Source organism: Acipenser ruthenus, chromosome 6 (assembly GCF_902713425.1).
Source record: "Acipenser ruthenus chromosome 6, fAciRut3.2 maternal haplotype, whole genome shotgun sequence".
NCBI classification, from domain to species: domain Eukaryota; kingdom Metazoa; phylum Chordata; class Actinopteri; order Acipenseriformes; family Acipenseridae; genus Acipenser; species Acipenser ruthenus.
The window spans coordinates 75,008,054-75,029,670 of NC_081194.1; the positions used below are offsets into that span (position 1 = coordinate 75,008,054).

Consider the following 21,617-nt stretch of genomic DNA (forward strand, 5'->3'; position numbering starts at 1 on the left):
GCGCACAATTGGCCGAGCGTCGCCCGGGGGGAGGGAGGGTTAGGTTGGCCAGGGTGTCCTCGGTTCAAGGTGCTTGTTTGTGTGCGAGACTGTTTTGTTACACCTTTTTATTTTGCTCTGTGAGCTGTGTTTTTGTTTAATTATTTTTGCTTAAATAAAGACGCGTGCACCAGCGCATTCACTCATAGTACCTGCATCTGTATCAACTTCCTGGTCTGGGGACGTCACTACTCCAGCCGCCCTGTCACATAGAGCAGCGGTTCTCAAACTGGGGGGGTTAATAAAAATTCAGTTTTGATTGTAAAATAAAAAAAGCTAAACAGTAAGAGTCCCAGCTTCCTTGACAGAAGAAGGCACAGCATTCCAGAATTTAGGAGCTTCACAAGAAAAGGCCCTTCCTCCCAGCTTTCATGAATCCTATTTGCTCCATGAGGCTGCATAACTTACACCAGGCATCAACAACTGTCAGTCTAGGATGGTATTAGTGTGATGAAAATCAATGAACAGTCACACTATTTGCATCAGCACAGTGGCAGTCTGGCTCAGGTTGGGGTAGCTATTAACCTAGCACCATAGCATATGTGAATAACTTATCAGACTGTTGTATCCTGGCTTATTGTGAATACAAGGATCCACACACAGGTTTTCAGGTAAGCGATTACACTTTTATTACCACACTAATCATTTACATTAACCAACATACAGTACACAAAAATAAAATAGTAACTTAAGAATTTACATTTCCTTACCATGCCCACGTCAAGGCTGCTTCTCCAGGGAAGTGCCTTCACTCTTAAAGGTACAGATACTAATACAGTATATAATAATATACAGTCGCTTGTTACAACATGAATTAGTGAAGGGTTTCTACACCATAAAGTATAGTACATGACATCTTCCTGTCAACACGGCCTAACTGTGAACTAACCAGATGTGTGAGGGAGCACTTCAGGCAGTACTTTGCTTCTCCTGTCTGATTCAGCAGGCAGATTCACATTCCACTTTGCTGCCACCTACAGTCCCAAATTAGTACTTCAGCCACCAACCTTCATCAATGGGTAAACTTGGGAACACATTTATATAAAACTGTTGAATACACAGGGTATGTAAGCAATTGAAAAGATAGCTTTTTTTCTGGTTGCTTTTTGTTTTACTTAAAACTTTAAATAGTCAAATGTTAGATTTAGCTAAATAAAACCTATTGTTCTGCAAAACATTATTTATGAAAATAAGACTTTCTTCTGTTACTGTAGATCTCTAAAGAGTGTACTGTAGGTTCTGAATTTCAATAGTCATGGAATGTTTTGACTCTCAAGACAGAATGTTCATCCCAACAGGTTCTGAGGTGCCAAGTTTAAAGATACATTCACGTTCCTTTTGTTTCCTTCCAGCATGTGTTCCGTAACAATGATAAATTGCACAGACTGCAATGTCATTAGGGCTGTGTCCAGCTGTGTTAAAATGTTTAGCTATGGATGATGTGGCAGAGCTGATCCTAATGTTTCTTAAATGTTCCACAAAGCGATCAGCTAAACGCCTTTTTGTTTCTCAAATGTACAGTTTGTTGAATTTTTACTGATAATGCAATAGACAATTCCATGTGAGGTGCAAGTAAAGTGTTCACTGATGATAAATGATGATTTAGGTCCTGTGATCTCTAGTTTTGAGATGGTATATTTGCAGGTTGTACAACGTAGCCTGTTACATGGAAATGTTCCTGTTGATCTTTTATTTTTTGGATGTGTTATGCTGTGGACCAGGTAATCTTTTAAAATGCTGAAACTTTTCTGTACAAATTCCTGGGAAGTTCTGCTTATAGGATGATAGGTAATGTAAGCTAACCAAGATGATAGCAGGCCTTGAGGATCTGTTATAAGGAAATTAAGTTAGCATTTATTTTATCTACCAAACATATACACCATCCCAACAAGCATTGTGTTAATAATTGCAGACAGACTTGGGTTGGGGCATTTCACCCCACATCAAACCCTACTTTCTAAATATCTTGGTATCCCTGGATTATCCTCTTTTAATGCAGTATATACTGTGCTAAATATTTGAATGCAGTGCAATGGTTCCTCAAAATGTTAATCATTATTAAGCATGCTGAACTACAACAGTTGGGAGGAAGAGATGGACATTTATGTTTAGTTTTACTCAGACCACTTAATATCTTGCTGTTTCAGAATAGCAACTGTAAATGTCACATCTTCAAATATCGGCACATGCAAAAAGGTTTTAAAGATCAATTTGTTTCCTAACTTAAGTGGTATCCCAAATATTATCCATTTAAGACCAATGCAGGAATACTGGGTGGAAGGAAGGCAGACGTTCTCCAGACAAGATTAGAGCCAGGTAAAGGCAGATGTAAAGAAAATGGTAATAAGACAATATTGAAGCAACAGAACCCCAAAACTGCTTAGCAATAGAACAGGAACAAACCACTACATTCTTCCATCGGCACCCTATCTAGTATGGAAGAAGTGTATGAACATACCATATTTTTGGAACCACTTCTCAGTTAGCAGGCTTCCATTGTGCACAATGCTGACACTTGGTAACAGCAGTTCCTGCTTGCAGACCGGAACTAACTTCCCCAAAAAGTCACCCAGCTGATGCAAAAATGGTTCCCCTCCATGCCTACAAAAACATAATGGAAAAAAGATGACATTCCCCCGGTTATCAAGTACATTGACACAGCCAGATCAGGACTGTTTTTCAGCCAGTAATAACCCCAGTACTTTTAAACAGGAATCAATCATCATCTTTTATTATCTTTGCCCACAACATTTTACTACACCTTAGAGAAAAGCACTAAAACAGTCCATCTAAAATTTAGTGGCTGCCAAATAGTTTTTATTATTTTCTCCCCAATTTGAAATGCCCAAGTATTTTTTTTTTAGGCTCAGCTCACCGCTACCACCCCTGTGCTGACTCGGGAGGGGCGAAGATGACGAACACACGCTGTCCTCCGTGTGCCGTCAGCCGCCCGCTTTTTTACACTCTGCAGACTCACCGTGCAGCCGCCTCAGGTCTACAGTGTTGGAGGACAACGCAGCTCTGGGCAGCTTACAGGCAACCCCGCAGGCGCCCGGCCAGACTACAGGGGTCGCTGGTGTGCGGTGAACCGAGGACACCCTGGCCGACCTAGCCCTCCCTACCTCCCTCCCCCCGGGCTACACTCGGCCAGTTGTGCGCAGCCCCCTGTGAGCTCCCATCCACGGTCAGCAGTGAAACAGCCTGGATTCGAACTCGCGACATCCAGGTTATAGAGCGCATCCTGCATTTTAGCGAGGGCTTTTACTGGATGCGTCACTCGGGAACCCCTTATTACTTATCTAACTTATATTAACAGTATTTCTGTACAGTGAAAAATACAGCAGCACGTACAACTGATACTGTAACGTACATTGTGGTACATACACCTGTGTTGCTATCTACAGGCTATGCTGTAAATGGTTTTAAACGCAAAGTACACATGCATACTGTATGTTTCTTCCCTGTAGGTGTTGCTAAGGTAAGGGCTGGATTTATATGGTAAGTCACGATAAATAGTGGCTGTAAAGTTGTATTTACAGCAACATAAATACACTTACAGACAGTATATAAAATATGTTGCCTGTAAGGGCACAACACATTGTGAATCTAGCTAAATAATTTATCTTACTAACACACTTTAAACAAACACTGTGTTTTTTTTGTTTTTGTTTTTTGCCGATAATATAACATATAAAAGCTTGAATATTGTCGATGCATTATTAGAACAATAATAATAGTTACCTAATTACCTACTGCATTTGGAATTCATATAATTACATAGAATTACTAAATTACCTGAGTCTTTTAGCATCCACAAACCTGTCTTGGCTGCTTCTATCGGTAGCAGAAACGATGTTTTGGCAGTGTGGAAACAGAAAGCACATGTGTAGTTGCACTGGCGAATAAACTGGTAATTTACACAGGTTGGAGTTGGAGTGGTAGGGGTCTCTCCTGCACCATTCTCTGACTTGACGATTCTCCTGCCATACACCAGTGTTGTTATTCCAAGCCAAGTGCGAAGTTTAGCTAACCCACCTTCAAAAATACAGCTAAACCTGCACACGCAGAATCTCAGGAGTAGCTGCTTTATTAGTTTGTTTTCGACTGCAGCTGATGGAGGGTGTCATACCCTCCTTATGAGATGACGTTTCTATGCACAAGTTGCTGTAACACTGTGATTAAAAGAGTTGTGCGCGCTGAAAACGAAACTAAATACCGGTATGATAACATGTGTCCAAAATGCCATGATTATTTGAAGTGCAGTATGTTCTGAAACCGATGTACGTTCACAGAAGAACACAGCTTGCTCTTCGTGTATTTCGAGATGTTTGCATAGTATGTGTTATGCTGATGAACGCGTTCTTGTAAATTAATTTGGTAATAATACATACTTTTGGAGGAAGTTTGACGTTTGACGACTTGAACATAAGACAATGGTGGAATGTCTTTTGGGCATAACAGGGAAAGAAAAACGTGTGGCATTTTACTGTGAAACAGAAGCTCACTATTCATAAACTCAGAAACTGAAACTCATAAACTGGAAAGACAAACAGATTTCTAGTTATTGCACACACACTGTTGACTGATGATTTAGGTATTTGGTAGCATGAGAAACAGTTTCGAACACGATGACAGTAGGGGCTAGTCACATCTTGGTTGCCTGCTGGCCATGCACTTATTGATAGTGTTATGACAAGCGTTTCTAGTTGTTTAATCTCAATAACTAGTCCTAGGTCCTAACTTTAGAGCAAACTTTTCAATGGTTAACTATAATCATTTTATTTTGGCAGATTTTAGCAACTAACCATATATACTGTATATATATATATATATATATATATATATATATATATATATATATAGAGAGAGAGAGAGAGAGAGAGAGAGAGAGAGAGAGAGAGAGAGAGAGAGAGAGAGAGAGAGAGAGAGAGAGAGAGAGAGAGATTTCAGGGTGGTCTTTAAAGACAGTACAAATTGCATTACAAATGAATCACTCAGCCCATTTACAAATTACATTGAACAGCTTTGATATTCAAGGTCTATGTGTTTATAAAACGGGGTTCCATGTTTTCAGGAATTCTTCATACCACTGCTCACCTGTATTTTGAATGCACATTCAACGGGTTCCAGTAAGAGGCATCATACTGTTTAAACTGAAAAATACAAAATATCCGGCATTTGGAAAAAAGAAATTAAATAAAAGAAAACCTGCCTACTTGGGCCCTGTCTACATGTCTTGCAGGCTGTATGCTCGGCCTTGCATGAGCTGCTCTCAATGCAAGTAAAAACACAAATGTATTAACAGAAACTGAGGACACCTTTCTGAGGTCTCCAGGCACAGGTCCACTCAAGGTAAGTCTCACGTTCACAAGTAATTTTGTAATCCACACGTGTCTGCGTAGTAACTGTAATTTTGCTCCTTTCAGGTGTACAGGTAAGTATCTCCAGGTTTTGGATCTATTTCCACAAGAGAAGTTGGCGCTCCTCTACTCCGAACAGGAACAACAGGTAAGTGTAGGTTCACTTATTGTTAGACAGTCCTTTCCTTGAGTAATTCACTTTTTGTCCTTGGCAGGTGTTTTGGAGACCCCTGCTGGTGAATTATTTACTGCTGTCATATTGTTCCCTTTTAAAACACACTGTCCATTGGGAACCAATCTAGTTTACTTTGTTCCATTTTACGGTACATTGTCACTGCATTGTGGCGTGTTAAGCATCTTTCTGACCGCTAGAGGGCAATACCTAGTTATTATTATTATTATTATTATTATTATTATTAATTTCTTAGCAGATGCCCTTACTCAGGGCAACTTACAGTTGTATACAAAAAATACATATCAAGAATTACAGTACAATTAAGAGCAAGATACACAATACAAAATACAATGACTTCAGTTAAAAACTGCTTTGACTATAGATTAATAGCATGGTTGAGGTCATGTGCGAAAACTAACGAATAACAAAAAGGCAAAGATAACTTCTAGTAAACTCTACTGTAAGGCAATAGCCCAAAATAAATAAACTATACAGCAGCATATATCAATAAGTTAAAGCATGCTTTTTCTTAAGAAATGGATACATGCATTATGCATGTGAAGGTGGTTTTATGTTTTCCTAGTTATTATAAAAAGTAAATTGTCGTTTTTTAAAAAAAAATATACGGTAGGCTACTAAAACCATTCCACAAATATTTGCTTATATCAGTAATAACTAATACACACAGGAGGCTGTGTAGTCCAGTACTTAAAGAGAAGGGCATGTAACCGGAAGCTCCCCGGTTCACATCCCACCTCAGCCACTGACTCGTGTGACCCTGAGCAAGTCACTTAACCTCCTTGTGCTCCGTCTTTCGGGTGAGACGTAGTTGTAAGTGACTCTACAGCGGATGCATAGTTCACACACCCTAGTCTCTATAAGTTGCTTTGGATAAAGGCGTCTGCTCAATAAACAAATAATAATAAAACAAAACTTGGGGTAGCCTACAGTTTGACATATAAAAACAGAATTTGATTAATATTTTCCCAGGATATTTGGCAGATTTAACTTAAAATAAACATGACAAGAAAGGTTTGTACTTACTGTTTATAAGCCACTTCTGTCGCGCGATTTTTTTAAAGAAGATATTCTGTGGTAGAAAGGTATAATCCTTATGCAGCAGTATTTTCTTTATGATGCAGTAGCAATATTAGGACCTTGGCCAAACCGAACAAGGAACGCAATTGTTTTGTTTTTACACATTGCAGACAAAAAATACAAAATAAAATAAGACTCATTTGGATATAATTTGGGGATCTTGCGCCGTTTATACAGTTTGCTTCTATCATGTGCACATCCAAAGTTATTAAACTTTAAAGTTGACAGAACTTATTTGAAATACAAACCAGCGATTGCGTCATTAAACACATTAAATACCGTAGCATGTGTTGATGTTTTTGTTTTTAAACACATTATCTTACGCGTTTCTCACATTTCCACATTAAACGTTCCGTTATGACTCATTAGTTGGCTAATCTTCGATCTAAAACTGAGACTGTAAAGAGATATTCTGGGTAATTCCAAGAACTCGATTAAATATCAAAAGAAAATAACACGTTGATGAATTAATCCCTTAGTCTTTCTTCTCACACTGTGATAAGTTTGCCCTTGTGTCCTACAGTGGATATGAACCGAACAAGACTGACATCATCTTGACTGTTGTTGGAACATTGAAGCAGGACAGCAGTGTACTTTATCGTTATGCACTGATGCAATTCATTAATCGATCTTGTACTTTTTATTTTACCAGATGCCGATAAACTCGCTAAATCAAAAGCGGAGTTGGAGAGACAGCAGATCAAAAATGACGTTCAGAAGAAAAGAAAAATGAAGCTTTGTAACAATGAAAGCTGCCATCCAGATAAAAAGAGGAAGCTTGTCTATAAGCCAAAGGTATGACATAGTCTACAAATTGTGTATTTATTTATTTATTTATGTATTTATTTATTTTACCAGGAAATGTACCCATTGAGACCTTTGAAGCCGTTGAGCGGCACTTTGAAAACGTGCGGGGGACTAAGGAGAGGCGGAATGACAACTCGAAGACGCTTCCCTGAAAGGCGAAGTGGAGATACTTCCTGTGAGCGGGACAAACAGGGACGTGAAAATACTTGTCCTTTAAGTCCACGGTGGTAAACTAGTTGCCCAACCGGACAGACTGCAGGATGTGACAGTGTGTGACCTTCTGGAACCTCCCCTCCCTCAAGAACCCGTTGAGGTGTCTGAAGTCTAGGATGGGGCGAAGGCTGCCATCCTTCTTTATCACTAGAAAATACCTTGAGTAGAACCCCTCCTCTTGGGGAGTGGGTTCTACGAGGCGGATGGCTTGTTTGACCTGGAGAGGGTCGCTCATGGAAGTAACTGTGATCCCTCGAGGATCCATGCGTAACCAATGTGTATGTTGGCGAGCACCCAAGTGTTTGAGGTGCAGTCGCGCCAGTATTGGAGCTGGTGTTGCATTCAATTATTTTAGCCTGTATGTAGACAGGCTAAAATGATTGAATCTATTCAGTCTTGAACAAAGAAGACTACGCGGTGATCTGATTCAAGCTTTCAAAATTCTAAAAGGTATTGACAATGTCAACCCAGGGAACTTTTTTGACCTGAAAAAAAGACCAGGGGTCACAAATGGAGATTAGATAAAGGGGCATTCAGAACAGAAAATAGGAGGCACAGAGAATTGTGAGGGTCTGGAACCAACTCCCCAGTAATGTGGTTGAAAGCTGACACCCTGGGATCCTTCAAGAAGCTGCTTGATGAGATTCTGTGATCAATAAGCTACTAACAACCAAACAAGCAAGATGGGCCGAATGGCCTCCTTTTGTTTGTAAACTTTCTTATGTTCTTATGTTCTTAAGGGGGTCTGAGGCTGCAAGCCTTCAGAGCCCTTGCTTGGGCTGCTGGGGCTGTGGCGGAGCCTGCTGTGGGGGGTGTCTGGGGTGGTGGTGAAGCTGCCTTCCGGAGCACTGTTGCGTTGGGACCCCGTGTCCAGCACCCCCCTCCTTGCTGCCGTGGAGACCTGAAGACAATGCCTCAGGTCGCCAAGCAAGGCGGTGGGAATTGGGATCGTCCGAGTCACCGTGCGTGCCACTGGCGGATGCCGAAGAGCGGGAAGGGAGCATCGAGGCTACCTGACGAGATGCCTTACATTATCTGCGGGAGTGCTACAGTACTTCCTCCACCGCTGGCCTGAAGGTATGACCAGGAGATATTGGCGTGTCCAGCAAGGCAGATTTGTCCACATCAGGGACCCTCACCTTTGACAGTCAAAGCTGTTTGCGGGCTACTATCAGGCCTGTCAGGCTCCGGCCCAGGGCCTGACCTTGGCAGCTGGAAATCTGGAGCATGCCTGACACGAGGCGCAACTCCGATGCCACAGGCTCAGGGAGGGGCGTTGACTGTAATACACCATCTAGGTAAGCCGTGAGGAGGCTTGTAGTGTTGGCCAGGTGCGTGACTTGCGCTTCTGCTGCGTTGGCCTTCTTTAAATGAATCTCTGTTACCCTGCATTGGCCGTTAGGGCATGCAAGGTCCTTAGGTAAACCTCCTACTTGGGGGTCTCACACGAGGGCTGCGATGGTCAGGTCTACTGGTGGGAATTCCGCCAAGCCCAGTGCCCCCGCGCCTTCCAAGGAAGCCAGCGGGGTTTCCCGTTTCACTACACTTGGTGCCGAGGCCAGGTGGTTCCAAGACAATCTTACCTCTTCCAGGAAGTCCGGGAAGACTGGAAAGGACTGAGGGTGAGGCAATGTTGCCTGCATCCTGAAGACCGACCAGCGTGGTTCAGGCGCTGTCGTCCTAGGTACCTGCAGGAACTTGGAGGCTCGCTCTATAAGCGCCGAGATGGAGCTCTGGAGAGGGGAAAGCCCGACATCCGAGGTTGTCTCGGAACTGGGACCCATCTCAAAGGTCAGGTCCTGAACTGAGGTCCCGAGGGTGTCGAAGCACCAAGGGTGCGACAATCAGTGGAGCGTCAAGGCACCGAGGCGCCGAAGCAGCAAGGGCACCGACGCTCTGAGGCTCTGAGGATGCCGAAGCACAGAGGAGCATCTAAGTAACAGGGTACTGAAGCACCGAGAGTACCGTGTTCACTGAGGCTCCAAGGCCCCAAGGGTGTTGGAGCACCAATGGCATTTGATTCTGGGGTGCTGAAGCACCAAGGGCACTATGTGCACCGAGGCTCTGAGGTCCCGCGGGTGTCGAAGCATCAAGGGAGTACGAGCACCAAGGGTGTCTGACTGTGAAGCGACGCACCTAAGCACAGAGGGTGCCGCAGCACCAAGGGCACTGTGCACTGAAAGCTCTGAGGTCCCGAGGGCGTCAAGCTCCGAGGGGCACCAAGCACCAAGGGTGTTTAACTTTGGAGTGCCGAGGCATAGAGGGTGTCGAAGCACCGAGGGTGACGATGCACTGAGGGCACCGTGTGCACTGAGGCTCTGAGACCCTGAATGCCGAAGCACCAAGACAGCACAACACTGGGGCACCAGGGGCGCCGAAGCACCAAGGGCACCAAGGTCCCATGGACGCCAAGGCATCTGAGGCACTGAACACCGAAGCACAGAGCGTCTAAGCACTGAGGGCACTGAAGCACAGAGGCACAGAGGCTCCGAAGCACCAAGGTCATTGCGCACCGAAGCTGCAAAGGCAGGATAAAGAAAACACACACAAAAGCAGATGCTGCTGTGTTAGAAAGCAGTCTGCAACGTAGTGCAATGTAAAGACTGGGAAAAGAGAGAACGATTTAACGAAGCGCAGTTGTGCAGCGTTATAGCTCAGTTTACAGAAGCAGTGTTTCTGATTCCAGGGAATGGCAAGCTAGACTTCCAGCAATACAATTGCAGGGGAACTCCAGCAAACTCAAGTGAGAGCTTTTTCACACAGACCTAATCACAGCAACTGGTTTGGTTAGTACCTTACCATGAGAAGCAAAAGAGGAAGTGAAATCCGTGGAACGACTATTTGGAACGACCTCTGAAGGCGGGACCTAGGACGTCACTCCCCAGAGGGGCCTATTGGCAGCTTTGATGTAAAATGCTCAGCGAATACCTTACCTGTGACAAGCATATCCCCAAAGTATTGTTGGTGGTCATCTTCAAATTGAAAGGGAACTGTACGGTAACAGTCACACACATAAAAACAGTCTATTCACAAAACAGTGTCAAATATACTGTACATTACTACCTTGTTTGGTCCCGTATACATTGGCTACCGCTATACTGTACAAATTAGCATCGATATACCCAAGCTTAACATAAGGTCCTTATTAACACGATTAGAGGGAACAGAAACTGTTTAAATGCTTTCATTTTCCCACAGAGCACACCCATGTTTTGCAATCAGTTTTGTTTTCCATACTTCGTGTCAGATCTGTTTTGTTTATGTTGTCTGGCAATTCACATCAGAAAGACAAAGTATAATTTGTATTATATATCCTGATGAAAGGAGCGTCAGACTTAATTGCCTTTCAAAGTTGGCTAGACGTTTGAACTGTCAGTGGTGTTCTCAAGTCTTTCCTGCAGAATTTGTGATCCAGTTTATTTCGCTTTAAGCGCACAGCCCCCAGCTGCGGATAACAACCAGAGCCTGCTTTTCCAGAAGCTTTTCAGTCAAGGAATGGCTTATTCTGTCCATTGCACTACAGATGACAGAATTCAAAGGGCAAGATCATATTGTGACCTTCAGGATAAACTTGTTTCTGCGTTACCAAAAAGTTGCAATCTATTGCAACTGACAGCCTTTCATCCAGACATGAACAACTCCTTTTCTACTGAAAACATGCTAAAAGATCTAGTTAAAAGCGAGGAGTTTCATATGTCTCCTCTGAAGATGGGAAGCTGTGGAAGTGTGTGTGGTCACAAAGAGGCAAAGAGTGTACTGAGGTTGCTAAACACTACATCATGTAGTGTTGCTAAACACTACATCATCCTCGCTGTAAAACCAGAACATCATCCCTCTCTGCTGAACATTATTAACACAGTTGTGCTCTACAACTTTGAAGATGCTTATAGGGTTTTGCAAGAGGTAAGTACTGTAGGTTGTAGGTGTATTTTAAATAATAGGTAATACAATACTAAACCGGTACCTGTTTTTTTTTTTTATTGTGTTTTTATAGTTCATGCGTTTATTGAGTCAAGACTAATGATAAAAGCTGTAAGCTATAAAATGTATCCCTCTGCTAGTGTGTATGGGAGGATATTATTACATCTTTCTGGGTATTGAGGAACTGGGAGAGACAGGTTGGTTACAATGCTGCAATTTTACAGCATAATACACTGCATGACAGCACATATTTTTCCAGTGTAAGGAATTGTGGCAAAGTGGTTTGCAATGTGCAGGTGTAGAGGTGACGCAATGTGTAAACAGATGACAAACAACAAAGTTCACGGTCCAAACAATTCTTTATTTGTTTTTAATCCAGGTCGTTTGGTGACCATAAATAATAATCCCTGGCAATACACAGCAATGTGAACTGCACAGTTCAAACCACGGGGTACAGTCCCGAAATTATAAACACAGTATAAACACACACAGAACACAAACACAATCACAAGTCCAGAGTGAGAGCTATACGTGCAAGTGGTGATATACAAGTTATTTGTAATCAGTAGTGCAGTGCTGTCCGGGTTGGTGCTGGCCTTTAGCGACAGTTCATGGAACGTGTTAGCCGTCTAATAATGACAAATTAGATTTGGCAAACAAACACGAAACACTCATGGTAACTTTACTGTCCTTCAGCGGTTCTCTCGCAACCATAACAAAGGAGCAGTTTGCTTGGCCACATCCCCTTTTGTACCTTCAGCCATGCCCCTTTGGTTAGCGAATGTAAACGCTTTTCCTCCAATCCGCGATTGTCATGTCTGGGGCAATGACTTGGTGTACTGTGGATCCACCCCCTTTCTAGATAACCGACTTCCAGCTTTCCCTGGAATGAAATGCCAGACCATCCAGTCCGGGGCACACTGTTCCCTTTACACAGCACCTTCACAGGTCTGGCGGAAGATTTATAACCGAGATTCATTCTTTCTCTGTCACAGGAATGTATTCCTGAATCCAAAGAAGTCTTGGAACTTCCTGTGATAGTGATAGAAGGACTGCTTGCAACCGGTAAGTCAGCTTGCTTTACACACGTTTGACATGTAAACGTCAAGTACCCTGGACCAGAGTGTCCATTTTAAGTTTGCCTATGTGGCAGGGTGAAGACACCCTTTACAGGGGAAAGGATCCCCCACTGCTCAGTGGTCTAAGATGTTCCACACACGTGTGTAAATGAAGCCTGGGGAGCTGATGTGTATGTTATGTATGCAATATTAATAATTTTAAAAAATCATAATTAAAAAAAAAAAAAAAAAAATTAATATATTGCCTGGTTTCTTCTTGGAATAAAATTAAGGATGTTTTAAATGTTTAACTTTTGTACCATTTGTGTTGAATTTGATAGAGACGGTGTTAAATCCTTGTCAGTCAGGCTCCCTAACTGAGTTGTAGTGTATAGAGGTGTGTAAACGCTGGGCTGCCTCTTACCAGAGTGAAGAGTGAAGAGTGGAATGGATATGTGTGATTGTGAAATGGTGAGATGGTGCCATTGACCCATGCAACCAGCTGAAACCTGCGTGTTTAAAAGTGCTGGTATGGGTCATTTTATTTCTTTCTTTTTCTGGCTGAGGACAGGCAACTTATGTTTAAAAACGCTAAAAACACTTATTTTGTATAATTCTCTGGTTTGTTTGTAATCAGGGCAAGTGAGCATTGCAAACCTGCTCTGAAGAACTGTTGATTCCCCACCACTCTCTCCACTCTACCACAGCCAAGATTTAATTGCTCTGTGGACTTTAAATACGAAGAGTGCCCTCTTGTGTTACAAGTGTGCTTCGTTATAAGTACTGGCACTGTCACAGTCTTTTTTTTTTTACCGATGCTTTCAAATTCAAATATAAAAAACTACTTATTTAAAATATTATACGTTTTCCATACCACTAATTTCGGTACTCTGTTCAAAACAAACAAAATGAATACAAAATATAGTTTACAGACTAAATACAATTCAATTGCAGTTCATTTAATATTGTTAGTTTTTTGACATTTCTTATTTTCAATGGATTTTTATGTTTTCCTTGTGTACAATTCCCAAGAACATGATTTTATTTAAATTTAATATGCATAGTTAACAACAAGAACTCATGAAACAGTTATCAATTATCATTAAGCCAAGGGACATATCAATAATAATAATAATAATAATAATAATAATAATAATAATAATAATAGTAATAATAGTAATAATTGCCTGATTTCTTCTTCTTGGAATAAAGCATGGTTTAAATTTAAGAAATTTTGCTTTGTGTATATTGTAGCATTTTCGGGTTCTTCTGGAACAGAAATGAGACTGAAGCCGTGAGTAATGATGATTATTTTTGTACCATGATCAGTGAAATAAAATCATAAAGTGGGGGAAGGGAACCGGGAGTCTAAAGTGAAAATAAATGATTGTAGTTGTCTGTTTTACTCCACCCTTTCCTGCTTTATCTCTATCTCTCCACACACACCCTTCTCTCTCACTCTTATTTTGTCTAATCCTCCTGGTCTTTTCCCTGCACCATCCAAGTTAAATGTCTATCTGGCAGCCATTTGGCCTGCCATGTCAAAATTAGTCTCCCCTGGAGCTCACTTCCTGGCGGGACAATTTTTGAAAGGGGCTTGGCAGCTTTGATCGCCTATGAAGGACATTGTTCTTCACTGGAGGCTAAACGTGGTGCTTAATGCACTCCATTTGAGCCCATGCATTGAGCTGAGCTGAAATTTGTATCATTCAAAATGGCTTTCTTGCTTGATATCACCTCTGCAAAGCGGGTGAGTGAGATGCTGGCATTCTCGGTAGCGAAAGCCTGCTTCATTTTTACAGAAGACAGGACAAAGGTTGCACTCCGTACCAATCCTGCCTTTTTGCCGAAGATGATCTCGGCATTCCATTGTCAACCAGTCTGTGGAAATGGAGGCTTTCCATCCACCTCCTTTCCAGTCTGACAGTGCAGGCCCTGGCGTGCTACTTTGACAGGACAAAAAGTTGGAGGCAGTCCGAACAATTTTTGTCTGATATGGGGCGAAGTCCCATGGTCAAGCCCTGTCTAAGCAGCGGCTGGCCAAGTGGATAGCAGAGACGGTCAGGATGCCTATGAGCTGGCCAATTTGCCCCCTCCAGAAAAGCTCACTGCCCATTCCACCAGGGGCATGGCAACTTCATGGGCTTTATTCCAGGGTGCATCTGTCAAGGACATATGCAATGCGGCAGTGTGGGCTACTCCCCATACCGTCACTAGGTTCTACCTGTCATGGAGTGTTTAAGGGTGGCTTCCCAGTTGACCCTTACAACACTGTATTGATGCACTGTTTTTTTATTTTATTTAAGTAAAATTTGATCTGTTAACATAAACATGGGCATACACTAATTTGTGTCTACACTAATAATTAGAGAATATTATGTATTATCATGTACTTTAACAGCATCACCTACCATTCACTGTGTTGAGGGTGCTTTTGTCAAGTCCGCCGGCAGCGGAGCGAAACGGAAACTGAGCGGAGACGGGTTATTAATGTTGATAATCTCATCAGGGCGACGGCGAAATTCGACCCGCGACGGATGATTTAAAATCCAGTGGATTTGTGTGAATAAGAAAATGTAGATCACTTACTGTTCCTCAAGAAAAAAAAAACAAACTCAAAATATAAAATGATTATATTTGTTTTAATTTGTTTTTGTTAGATTCAGAACTTCTGAAAAACTTTTGTTTCCAGAAATGGCAACAATTTATTATTATTATTATTATTATTATTATTATTATTATTATTATTATTATTTACAAGGCTCTAGACTACAAATGGTTGCAAATCGACAAAAAAAAAAATGTTGGGGTTAGGCACATTGGTGCCTGTAACTCAAAAAATGCTTCCTCTCCCTTTAAAAGCATGTGTCAATATTTATGAATGCGCTATGATTTCGGTCTGTAAGGGGAAAAAAACGCTTATCACATGTTTCAATAAACTGAAGCGCAAGAAGGACGATAATCAATTAACTAATAATGCATGCTATTTCACAAGTTTGCAAAATATTTAAAATATAAACATGCTGATTTCATTGCAGTCATCAGCTGCACAGATTAACCATTCAGCAGAATGTGGCAACAAACAAGGGAGTACAGACATGAAGTTACTGTTTTAGTATCACTTTAGTGTCTGAGCAAGTTGTTGTATTTTAAGCAGTTCAATATGTACCCAATTAGAATTAAATAAGTAAGTACTTTTTTAAATATCTGTATTTAAAGCTTAATTTGTTCCCTTTCAGGTACTGGCATAGCTGCAGCCTTGCGACAGAGGTCGGGGGGGATGCTAGAGAGCCTGCCCTCCTCTCATTCTGAAGTGTACCGGTGGCCCAGGGACCTGCTGACACCTGATCTAGTGGTGCTGCTGCCAGTGAGTCCAGAGGACCGGGCTTGGCGTTTACATGTATGGGGAGTGGAGAAGACAAGGGAGGAGGCAGAACTGGAGGAAAACAATCTGTTCAGGCAAAAGTAGCTAGACTGTTTATGATATTTTTATATTTTTTGTTGGTGACCAGGAATTGTTTGGAATAGCAACATGTTGTAATTGGTTTCCTTCCTACTGGCAACAAGAAAGCCACCTGTGCAAGTACCTGATGAAAAGTCCTTTCTTCTTTGAACATGAGAAAAATTGACTTGATTGCTAGAAGAGTGTATTCACTCAAACTTCACTAACCAAGATTAGAAAATTGGCCCTAGGCAGCAAAACTAATCGTTGGGGTTTGATACCATCACACATGACATTTACTTTCTCGATCTGTTCAGTAAATACTTTCTTCACTTAAAGGGGCAGGTTTCCTCCTTTCACTCTGCAAAGGTTACTAGCAGAAATGCACCCACTGAAAAATTGGACCTGGTGACACAATCAGCAAGCTGTAACATATTGTACATAGGCGTTTAAAAAACAAATTATAATTCAAAATTCATAATAAGTATGTAAAACTCCAAATCACCTTAGAACCAGTAAAGTGCAACTGGATGCCACATCAGATGAGTCCGGTCAGAAGCTTATTGCATATATAAATGAGCACAGAGACTATCAGCGGTCTAAACTTTCCCTTGGATTGCATTAGGATCATTTTACAGCAAATGACCTGAGAGTACACAGGTTTCACATTCAAATCACCCTGAAGCCATTTAAAAGAACTTGAGCCTGAAACCAAGGGAGCTGCATCATCATGGCGATGTTGAAACTGGAACTCAGTGACGCACTGTCAGACAGCAACATGGGAGCGTGTTGGGAGGAATGGAATGCTATGGCTGCTGCATAAAATCCCAGGCTATCAATGGATGTGACAATGTACTTGAAATACAGTCATACAGTGCCAGACAGCAGACAGCATGACAGGGTAAAGTGTGCTGCACTGCACAGCAAGTACACACACACACACACAAACAGCACAGCCAGTTCACCAACCATGCTGCGTGTATCCATAAATTACAATAGTTATAGCACAAAAAGAATGCCTTTGAATCGTACATGTTAATGAGAGAGTGCTTGTGCACTTCTGCTATAACAACCAGGTAAGTGGAGTAATTAGGACCTAGCCAGGAACTAGCATTGTGGAAACCTACTGTATGAATTTGGGTTTTACTGAAGCTATGGCTAAGAATGCACATAAGTTGTGATGATAAGAGATTTTCAACTAATGTGATATTCTGACAGAAATTCAATTAGCCAGGTCTTTTTTCAGTTATCCTTTGAGGTGAAAGGAAAGCATGTTTGTGGGCTACACTGGCACTGTTTTTTTTTTTTTTTTTTTACCACAATAAGAGGTGCAGTAATTCATGTTCTCCAATTTCTCCAATTTTCTCCAATTGCCAGTTGTGGTGAATAATAGGCCGAACAAAGAGTTAGACTGCAACTTCTCAGTCTGTCAGAGAAATGCACCACTGCCAGACCAGAATGATTTGCGGTCAGCTTGGTCAGGGTTACATTCGATTTAATCATGTTTGTATAAATCTACTGTTTCCATAAATTCCTTTATGGAAACAGTAGATTTAAAACCTTTAATCGGCTGGCCTAGGTTGCTAAATGGAGTGTTATTGTGTGTCACTGTGGAAGAAGTTCTAAGTGAAGTCGTACTCAATTCAAAAGCACAGTAATTTGTAACAGAGTCTTTGTCGTCCCCCGTCCCCCACCTCTAGATGGTGCCATAGTGCTGTAAATCTGAGCTGGTTTGCTAAGGCTAATACAGGTAATGGGGTTTGCTGTAGCTCACTGCTTTTCATGAATAAGAGAGAGAGAAAGAGGGGGGCATGGACATTTCAAGTTAGTTATAGAAGAGCATGATTCCTATAAATTATTTTGTATATAATAGTCTGCTATATCTAACATATCCAAACGGTATACTGGTCAATATACAGTTTAGGTAGGGCGTGGGTATGTGTTGCTGGACAATGCAACTGAGATAGAATTCAATGTCATATACAATGACTTGCTTCCTTGAGATGATATTACCCACAGCGGGAGACAGCAAACCTGCATGAATGGCTTTCGATCTGCCTTATAAAACTCTTTAGGGTCTGGCCAATGTTAAATAGCCCACTGGCGACGTGGTTCTTTAACTATTTTTACTCAGGCACTGTGAGAGACAGGCCTGTGTCATTGGAAAGCGGAGATTAAGAGCTTTAAAACAAGGTCCTACTTGTGTATTTCCGGTAGATGACCAAGGAGGCTGTGTGGTCCAGTGGTTAAAGAAATGGGCTTGTAACCAGGAGGTCCCCGGTTCAAATCCCACAGCAGCCACTGACTCATTGTATGACCCTGAGCAAGTCACTTAACCTCCTTGTGCTCCGTCTTTCGGGTGAGACGTAGTTGTAAGTGACTCTGCAGCTGATGCATAGTTCACACACCCTAGTTTCTGTAAGTCGCCTTGGATAAAGGCGTCTGTTAAATAAACAAATAATAATAATAATATTAGGAGAGAGCCTTGAATGCGATTGTTTTGCAATGTTACTGCTGCGCTGTAAGACAGACCTACTCGGTGCAGTAAACACACATTTTCAAATCTTTAAAATAAGAGAAATGGCCACATCGAAGGCACAAGGACCTATTTTCGTGTTTGTGGATCAGACGCATGGGACCAGAGCTGTTTAGGGTTATGTTGCCATGGTCACCACCATGCTGGCCATTCAAGCCACAATGAACAGCCTCATCCTGTGCCACATGATCAGGGTGGGCGAATAATTTGAATTTTTTTTTTTTTTTTAACCTCTATAGTTAAAGAGTTATAGCCACAAATCTAACAACAGTGAAAAAAAAAAAAAAAAAAAAAGGCGAAAATAGCTCGGACCCTAAATAAATCACATCCCAAGGATGCATCTATTGTGAAAATAAATGGTGGTCATATTAAGCACACCTATGACACAGGGAGCAAACTAAACAACCCTCTTCACCATGGACTAAGGTTGTTTTCTCATCTGCCAAGTTTCATTTCTCGATGATGCATCATTTCACGTGTCACATCACATCAATGCACTGGTACCAACCGGTACTATAGTTCACATGTTACTAAACACAGTATGTCATTTATTATTAAAGTGGAGAAGTTATTCAATAATAATTCAAGTTATTAAAAAGTGAATATTAACAAAAGAAGAAACTGTTCATCATTACAGTGTTAAATGGTTAATTTTTTATATGGTAGGTTTTTGTTATATAAATTAAATATTAATGCAATAGGAAGTTGTTCTTAGTTCATTTTGCAGCTGTATAATAGGTACAAACGGGCTTCATGTGAATGAGTGGGTCACGAAGTTCCATCATCACACAGGTAAACACATGATTGTGGAAAAACTTTGACATTTAACCATCAGGTCAAGATCACAAAATACAAGACCAATCCAGTTTTCATTGATAGTAGAACAATTGGTCCACAATGGATAACTTTGACAGTTTGGTCCAAACTTGGTTCCTTTTGCATTTCAAGCAAATCTGTGACATCATTATAGCAATCCTCGTATCTTTGTTTTTGCAGTTCTCAAAATAGATAAACCATTAGGTAAAACAAGGTTCCAATTCGTTTCCAATTACAATCTATAAACAGAGTAGCTCAAGTCCATCATCTTTCACAAGGCACAGAGCAAATGCTATGATGATGTTGTATACCGCTATGACCAAAAGTTTAGCATCACCCTATAGAATTAACTAATTTTGCTTCATAAGGTCGAATGAAACCTGCACAATAATGCTACGTTAACATATTGAATTACATACCGCTTTGCAGTTTTTCATATTCTTAACAAAAAACTGACAATTTTAAAATGTGACATTTCAAAATCTAACATGAATACTATACTACTATTATGGCTTCTGGTAGACTGTCATTTTACAGTTTATTTGATTACACAATGTTAAATTAAATATCTAAATTAAGTTCATGTAGTTTTTTAAATTATGTCTCAATCCTAAAATTCTAGGTGATGCAAAACTTTTGGCCATAGCTGTATGTAAAAATTAGCTGCTGATACTAGAATAAACAATTCTACTTAAATTGTTATTTTTACAATACTTGATATTCAATGGTAAAACCATAGTAAAGTGAAGTTGATCTATTGGCAGCACAGAATAGTTAAACTTACAGTTATTGATACAATTAGACAAATGTTTCAACAAGAAGCCTTTGTCAATGTTAAACTGTAAAATGACAATACCAATTTACCATGGTAAACGTTTTATAGTGATCTATTGCTGCATGTCTGAATTTGCACCAAACCTGTTTTTATTTTCTGCTTCAGTGTTTTGCATTGCCCTTCATTGTCTTTTCCATGCTGTCGATTAGTTGCTTAATGAATGTCCTAACAATTACAGAAGTGGAGGTGACAAACCTTTACACTGTGATTATGCTTAGCGGCTCCTGAGTGGCTGACAGTCCGGCTAAACAGAGAGTTGCTAAATATTTAAACATGCTGTGAGATCTCATTATAAATTTCAACCAGATTGGACCTCCCCAGGCCCAAGCTCACTAATCATACTTGGCTGAAAACTAGTCATAACTCAGCTGAAAGTGGCACACCACTTATTGTCTATTGCCTCTTAAAGTAATAAAGAATGTGCCATAAATCATAATCTTCTGTCAAGAATGGCACAATTTCAGATGAAATTGCTATTCTTGAGACTTAATTGAGTTTTATCAGGGATTTGAAAGATGAATAAAAATTAGGGCCTGGCAAACTCAAAATATTTATATTTACAACCCCCCCTGGTTTAAATGGTTTAAAACTGGTATATAGATTTAAAGTAGGGGTGGTGCCACTTATTTTAAGTATTTGTAGGTCTCATCAATAGTGCTGCACTTATTAGTAGTACTGTAGCACTGTATAGTTTGAGGATGCTGCAGTATTGCACATTATAGTTTCTCTTGGGGGCTAGGCAGACTCAGTGCATTGCTGCCAACTTAGCAACTTTGTCGCTAGATGTAGCGACTTTTCAGGGTTCCTTAGCATGAACATTTTGTCAAAGCGACAAGCGACAAACCTAGCGACTTTCACAGTCAAGTCGAAACTATGTAACCGTCTGGATATCAGCACACTAACTGCTATACTGAGTGTGGAACTAGGCTGAGACTTCGGTGAATCATGCTACACTTATAACCTCCATGATGCTGTTAGAGAATTGATTGGCACAACGTTAGCCTACTCTTTTAAAGCAACAAAGCCCTCTACCAGTCAACAGCATGTTTCCCTAAATATCGGATCAGTGATGGGATATGTAGGTTTAAGGAAGTCACAACATAATATAGTACAGTGCAAAGTCATATGCTACATTAAAAAAGCCCTTTAGCTGTGTAAATTGCCAGCGTGTTTTACAGTACTGCTAAAAGCCCTGTTTCAAGTGGAAATATATGCATTGTTATACATGTTATAGTCTTTAAGGCTAATTTGTATGATGCATAATATAACATCATGTCATCATCAATGATGGATTATTTTAATGTATCTATTTGGTGG

The 21,617-nt window shown here is 40.9% G+C and overlaps 1 long non-coding RNA gene and 1 pseudogene across 1 annotated transcript; one reads left to right on the forward strand and one right to left on the reverse strand.

Annotated features, from left to right (window-relative positions):
* Positions 1–490: 490 nt before the first annotated feature.
* LOC131737394 (uncharacterized) lies at positions 491–5,519 on the reverse strand. Its single transcript, XR_009329006.1, has 3 exons — positions 5,137–5,519; positions 2,498–2,640; positions 491–1,867 (listed from the first exon to the last, which is right to left on the reverse strand). It is a non-coding gene; the product is annotated as an uncharacterized LOC131737394 (long non-coding RNA).
* A 5,668-nt stretch (positions 5,520–11,187) lies between these two features.
* On the forward strand, positions 11,188–16,140 carry LOC131737409 (uncharacterized; annotated as a pseudogene).
* The last annotated feature ends 5,477 nt before the right edge of the window (positions 16,141–21,617 follow it).